Genomic DNA, 7,293 nt, shown 5'->3' with positions numbered 1-7,293 from the left:
CAATGCTGCAAAGTGTAAGGTTTTGAAATTTGGTAAGCAACAATGGGATCCAAAGTATACTCTTTTGGTGGGGAAACTTTAATGGAGGTAGAGGAAATGAGAGATCTGGGAGTGGCTGTGGACAAGGACCTGAATTTCAGGGACCACATTGCACAAGTTGTGAAGACATCGCATTGGATAATGGCAAGGATGTGGAGGACCCTAACATGCAGAAATAAAGATGTTATGACATTATAATAAGGCTTTGATTAGGGCTCATATGGATTATTGTGCACAGATATGGTCACCAGGTTTTCATGGTGACGAGAATATGTTGGGAGTGTCCAAAGAAGATTGACAATGGTTGGTAGTGGTCTTTGGAATGTGGAGTATGAGGACAGGTTGAATGAATGTAAATTGCAAAGCCTCATGAACAGGAGGAAGAGAGGTGGATATGATTGAGACATATAAGCTAGTCAGGGGTTGTTATTCACTTGACATGGACGAGATTTTTTCATAGAATGAGAGGGGTGGTCGAACAAGACATCATTTCTGGAAACTGTGTAAAGAGAGTGTGAGCAGAGGAGTGAGGAGAATGTTCTTTGTATCGAGAGTTGTTGGTGAGTGGAATGCATTGCCTGAGTGTGTTGGGAATGTCAATACATTGAGTAAATTTAAGGAATGGGTGGATGAGCATTCTGTGCTATAGTGTGTACTTCCCACAATAAGTCTCTGACTCCATGGTGGTCGGATGTTAATAATAATAAATATGAATTAGCATCATCTAAATCTACATGCATTGTGGATTATGTAACCATGTAAACACATAAAAATGTAATATATAATTTGCAAAGTAGAATAATTTTTAATGTGGTTGATTATATTAGATTATTCCAAATTTTTCTGATTGGTTTTGAGGAGAGCATGGAAATATTTTTTCTTTTTTAATTAGTGCATAGTGTGGCTTTTTATCGCTAATTTTGCTGCATTCTTTGCAGTTTGGATATAAGTATCCTTCAGTGGTCTTGTTGTTGAAATTTTAATTTTTTTTTGTTTATATTGTGTTTTGCTACTTGTTTGTCTCCACTTCAGCTTCACTACTACTACTTCATCAAAATTCAAAAAGAATTTTGAATTTTGATGAAAAAAAAAAGGCATTCAAAAAGAAACGTACGTCAGTGGTACAGAAGGCTGCTATACAAAAGTCTGGCTTTGCCTTGGATTTTCTCAGTGGATGCATTGCAAAAACTGCTATATGTATGCACTGAAAAATGTAAAAGATCTGTGGATGGTTTGGATGAACGAGAAGAAGGCAAGAAAGCATTAACTTATGTGAAAAGTGTCTGGGTAGATTAGCGTGCTTAGAAATGGAGCAAACATCGGGACCATAGTAGAAGAGCTTTGGCAGGAGTTAATGAAAATGAAAAGTGAAATGAAACATCTAGAAGAGGATATTAAACAGCTAAAGGAAAGATTGGCTGATGATAAGGAGAAGGAGGAAGTTAATGTTATAAAGAAAAAATCAAAGGATAGTCGTATATCAGTGTACGGAGACTCGATCATTAGAGGTGTGATTAGCAATAAAGTGCACAAAACATGCTTTCCTGGTGGAACAATAAAGCAAATAAACTGACACATTGCAGAAAAGGAAATACCGGGCATCAGAATTAGTGGTAGTCCTGGGCACAAATGACTTTGAATGTTGATAGAAACTTGAGAAAGTTGTTGCAGCAGATAAAGAAGAATAGTGTTTTGGGGAAAGTCATAGACATGTTGTCCAGATATGATAATAGTGAAATGAGAAGGAGAGCAGAGATAATGAATAGTAAACTGCTGAGTTGTGTGAGGCAAAAGGGGTTCAGATTGTAAATCTGTGGAGTGAATTTGAAGAGAAGTTCAAATGGTATAAAGCTGATGGATTACATTTGAATAGGTTTGGTGTTGGGCATTTAGAAAGGCTATTGTTTTCTGAGAAGGCACAGAGTCAAGAAGTTAATGTAGCAAATGATCAGAGACCATCTGTGAAACAGGATAGCAGAAATCAACCGATTGTACAGCAGGAGGAAGATGGATATGAGGTTGAAGATGTGGTTGCAGCAACACAAGGTGATGGAATGCATAAAGGTGAGGATGAGATAGGTAAGAATGGAAATCACAGTCAGGATCAGGGGAAATGGGAGTGGTCAAACTGAAGAGAAAGTGTAGTATAGCAGCTAGAATAGAGAATGTTGGTGCTGGTAGGATGGCCTCAAACACACACAGTGATTGTTATGTTTATACACACATGTTATGTTTATACACACACATTCAAAACAAGAGAGCTGAGTTTATGGCATTGATTGAGACGGTATGCCCAAAAGTAATTGGAATAAGTGAAACTTGGTTGTTTGAGGAGAATGTGATGTCGGGAATATAATTAGAAGGATAAAGATGTGAAAAGAGGCAGAGGAGAATTGTGTCCACAAAGTGTGGAAGTTGATGGTTCTTGTGCAAATTTGGAATCTATGTGGTGCGAAGGTGAAATAAACCGGTCGGAATTTCTGACAGGATGCTGTTATAGGCCAGGTAATGCAGAGAATACTGATTGTGAAATGTTTACGCAAATTAGTTGGGCATGTAAAAAGAAGATGATCCTGATGGGAGACTTTAATTACAGGAATAGAGACTGTTCAAGGAACAAGGAGAGCGAGTTTGTGGAATTTCTGAGAGATAAGTATCTTAAGCAGCATGTGATTATTTGAGTTGTAAGTCGGCAGTTATAATTGAAGGAAGTACAGGAAGATGGTTTAATGTTAAATCTGGGGTGAGACAAGGATGTACATTATCCCCTCTGTTATTCATTATCTATATGGATCACATTATGAAGGAAAGTGGTATTAAACAATATCAAAATTGTGATATGTAAGTGGTATATGATATCAAAATTGGAGATGCTAATGTCAGCTCTTTGCTTTATGCAGATGATGTTATACTTCTAAATAAATCTGCTACAAGTCTGCAAGAGTCGCTTACTAAATTGAATAACTGTTGTAATAGATATGGTATGAAGGTCAGCAATAAAAAGACAAAGACAATGAAAATAGGCAGAATCATTGAAAATGTCAACTGTGTTGTGAATGGAGAACCTGTGGAACAAGTAAAACATTTCAGCTACTTAGGCACGATTTTTTAGTGATGATGGTAAATGAAATATAGAAATAGACAACAGAATCAGCAAAGCTAGTATGGTGGGAAGTCAATTGAATAAATTCATATGGAATAAGAGAGAAATTAGTCAGAAAACACTAAATTAGCTGTATACAAGACAGTGTTCAAACCAGTTTTAACTTATCGATCTGAGAGCTGGGTCAGAAGTAAAACACTTCACCAAAGACTAGAGACTGCAGATATGAGAGTGCTGAGAAAAATTATAGGTGTGAACAGATGGCATCAATGGAAATATCATATTAAAAACGAGGATATTAGGAAAGAACTTGACATTGTCAGCATCCAGGAGTGCATTAGCAGAGCTAATCTCAGGTGGTATGGTCACTTAAACAGAATGGGCGAAGAAAGATTAGCAAAACAAGTGTTCTCTGCCAGGTTGGCAGGAAAATGACCCAGAGGAAGACCAAGATATATATAGGTGGATTGATACGTTACAAAGTGCCTTAGATGATACAAATATAAGATCTGATAATGTTGGAGTCTTGACAAGTAACAGACTGATTTGGAGGAAAATTGTAGATAGGAAGTTAGTAATGATGTAATTTTTTTCATGTAGTACTATCATATCCTGTACACTCCTTGAGGGTACATGGCAGGAATTTGATGATGATGAGCAGCATGTGATTGAAGCAACTAGAGGCTTTAATGTTTTGGAGTTGGTGATAACTTCACAAGATGTAGTTGTTAATGAGGTGTTGACACTGCCACCAATTGGTGAGAGAGTGATCATGAGGTACTTGTTTGGGAAGTGATGAAACAAGAAAAGGTCACTGCCATAAATGGATACATATGGAAGTATAAAGCAGGTGATTATAGGAAGCTCTGTAGTCAGTTAGAATCAGTATGTTGGTTAGATGAGCTGAGCGAAAAAGATTTTGAAAATGCATAGAAACTCATATGGCAGTATCTGACAAAAGCAGTGTATGATTGCATACTGAGGGTTAAGCGAGTAAATAGAGTATGAGTTAAATGGAAGAACACCAAAATGAAGCAAGCTGTGCTGGAAAAGAAAATGTTGTGGAGGAGGTAGTGACAGTTGGTGGTGATCAGATCCATGAAGAGTATAAGGTGCAGTCTAGAAAGGTGACAAGCATGTTAAAGAAAGAAAAGGTGCAGTATGAGAGAAGATTGGCTGGTCAGGCCAAGGTTAACTTGAGGGAATTTTTCTGCTACATGGCAAGCAAGAGGAAGAATAATTATGGCAGACTAACATTGGTGGATAGTCATGGCAGCAGATTAACAGCTGCAAAGGATATAGTGGAATTGTTGAATGAACACTTTATCAGCATATATCATACTGGTATAAATTATTATTATTATTATTATGGTGACTCCAAGGAGTTCTTAGATTCATCCAGGGAGGCTCTAAACATCATGTCCATCACAACTATTCAACATTCACACAGTAGGCAAACTATCATAGTTTGCCTTTAACTCATTCATAGCACCAACAACAGACTCTGGCAGCTTATTCCACTCATTCACCACTCTAAAAGTAAAAAACCTAGTTCTAACACCCTTACTTACTCTTGCCCAGCTTCCATGGATGTCCCCCCCTAGTCCTCCCACCACTAGTCCTGTTCTTCAAAATATTATTATTACTATTATTATTATTACGGGCAACTCCAGGGAGTCATTAGACTCATCGAGGGAGGCCCCAAATCATATTCATCACAACTATCTGACATTCATGCAGTATCTATCATACCTCGCCTTAAACTCATTCACTGTCACAGCATCCACTACAGACTCAGGGAGCGCATTCCACTCATTCACTACTCTAAAAGTAAAGAACCCAGCTCTAACACCTTACTAACCACACTTTTGCCCAGTTTCCATGGATGTCCCCTAGTCCTCCCACAACCAGCCCTGTTCTCAAAAATATCTTCTGAATTAATTTTATAGAAACCTTTCAGTAATTTGAATGTCTCAATCATATCTCCCCTCCTCCACCTATCAACCAATTTTTGCAACCCACAAATCCTCAACCTGTTCTCATACGGTTCATTCCACAGACCTGCTATCATCTTGGTCACTCGCCTCTGGATCCTCTCCACCTCCTCCCCATCAAGAAGAAACCTAGGTGACCAAATCTGAGCACAGTAGTCTAGATGGGGTCTTATCAAGGCTCGATAGAGAGGAACAATAACCTGCTTGTCTCTGCTTGTCAACGTATTCTTCAGCAACCAAGTGATTTGATGAGCTGTTTTGGTCACTTTTGCAATGTGTCCCCTAAATTTCAATTCCTTATCCACCAACACTCCTAAATCTCGTGCCTCATCAATTTCCTGGAGCTGGGTTCCACCAATGCAGTAAACTGCCGCCAATCTTTTCACCCCAAAATGCATAACCTTACATTTTGCCACATTAAACTGACATCCATTCTCCTTAGCCCAGACCTCCAATCTATCCAAATCATCCTGCAAAATTTTGACGTCATCTGCATTCACTATTGCCTTACCCAACTTCGCATCATCCGCAAACAAATGAACTGTTCCTCTCAGATCATTTCCTATATCATTTATGAACAAATTAAACAGCAGTGGTCCAAGAACAGATCCTTGTGGCACACCACTAGTCACAGGCCGTCTTGTGGACTCTACTCCCGAGTAAACCACTCTCTGATATCTCTCCGTCAACCACCCTCCTATCCATCTCACCAACCCTATGTCCATTCCCATATGCTGCAATTTACTGATTAGAATTCCATGTGGAATCCTGTCAAAGGCCTTGGCAAGGTCCAGTAGAATCACCGTAAACCCATTACCCTTATCCAGTTCAGCCGTCACTGTGTTATAATACGTGAGCAAGTTACTGAGGCATGCCCTACCCTTCACAAAACCATGCTGTCCCCGATACAGTATCCCATTTTCTTCTATCCAATCTTGTATTTTCCTCTTGACTATTTTCTCTAAGACCTTGACAATGATTCCTGATATGCTAATCGGTCGGTAATTTACAACAGCAGTCCTGGAACCACCTTTATACAGTGGAACTATTTTCCCCTCTTTCCACCTGCTCGGGACCAACCCAGACCCGAGACTCAAATTAAACAAAATGGTCAAGGGTACTGACAATTCTTTAGCTGCTTCTCGTACAACACGAGCTGGTATACCATCCAATCCCACAGATGTATTGACATTGAGGTTATGCAATAGACTACTCACCTCCACTTCATTAACCACAATTCCCGTATAATCTACTGGTTTATTCGTTTCTGCAATGTCACCACCTGGATGATATACTTTTGCAAAGTGCTCACTCAGTAACTCAACTATCTCAACTGATTCAGTTACCTCCCTACCATCGGCATTCTTTAAAATCAATCTGCCATGTACATTTTTCCTTTTACTTGCTACATATCTAAAAAACTGTTTAGGATTCTCTTTAGCCTGCATGGCCAATGTTCTTTCGTAATCCTTTTTTGCTTTTCTTACCACACTCGTCACCCTTCTGGCCTGCGCTTTATACCGTTCATGTGCCTGCCGGTCACCCTTCTCCTTAAATTCCCTCCATAGTTGTTTCTTTTTTTGCAACTCAAGCTTAATGGTGTTATTCATCCATTTAACCCCTACTTGATTTATTATTCGGACTCTAGGTATACAGTCAGCCATTGCTTCATGCAAGCACTTCTTAACTACCTCCCATGCACTATCAACTTCTAGTCCTTGCAGTTGTACATGCCATGGCACTGAACCAATCAAACTCCTAAGCTTGTCGTACTTTCCCGCCCGATAATTCCACATGTACCCTGTCTTAATTGAAAATTCTACACCTTTAGCCACCTCCCAAGTTAAGACCCTATGATCACTCTCACCGATTGGTGGCAATGTGGTCATATTTGTTACAGCCAAATCCTCAGATGTAATTACTAGGTCAAGCACTCTCTGACCCCTAGTATTTTCCATTACATGCTGTCGCAGATAGTTATCCCTTAATAACCGCATAAAATCCAGTTCCTTCCTCCCATGTGTCCTCTCCTCACTCCAATCAATGCGACCATAGTTGAAATCTCCCATAATAATCATCCTCCTTCCACCCATTTCTTCTATTTGCTTGTGCATACTGTCACCACCATCTTTTCCATCACCTGGTCTATAGCAGCAC

This window comes from Typopeltis vanoorti, chromosome 7 (genome assembly GCF_054136105.1).
Source record: "Typopeltis vanoorti isolate ZY-2024b chromosome 7, IOZ_Tvanoo_1.0, whole genome shotgun sequence".
NCBI lineage: Eukaryota > Metazoa > Arthropoda > Arachnida > Uropygi > Thelyphonidae > Typopeltis > Typopeltis vanoorti.
Note: the sequence above shows the minus strand (reverse complement) of the source record.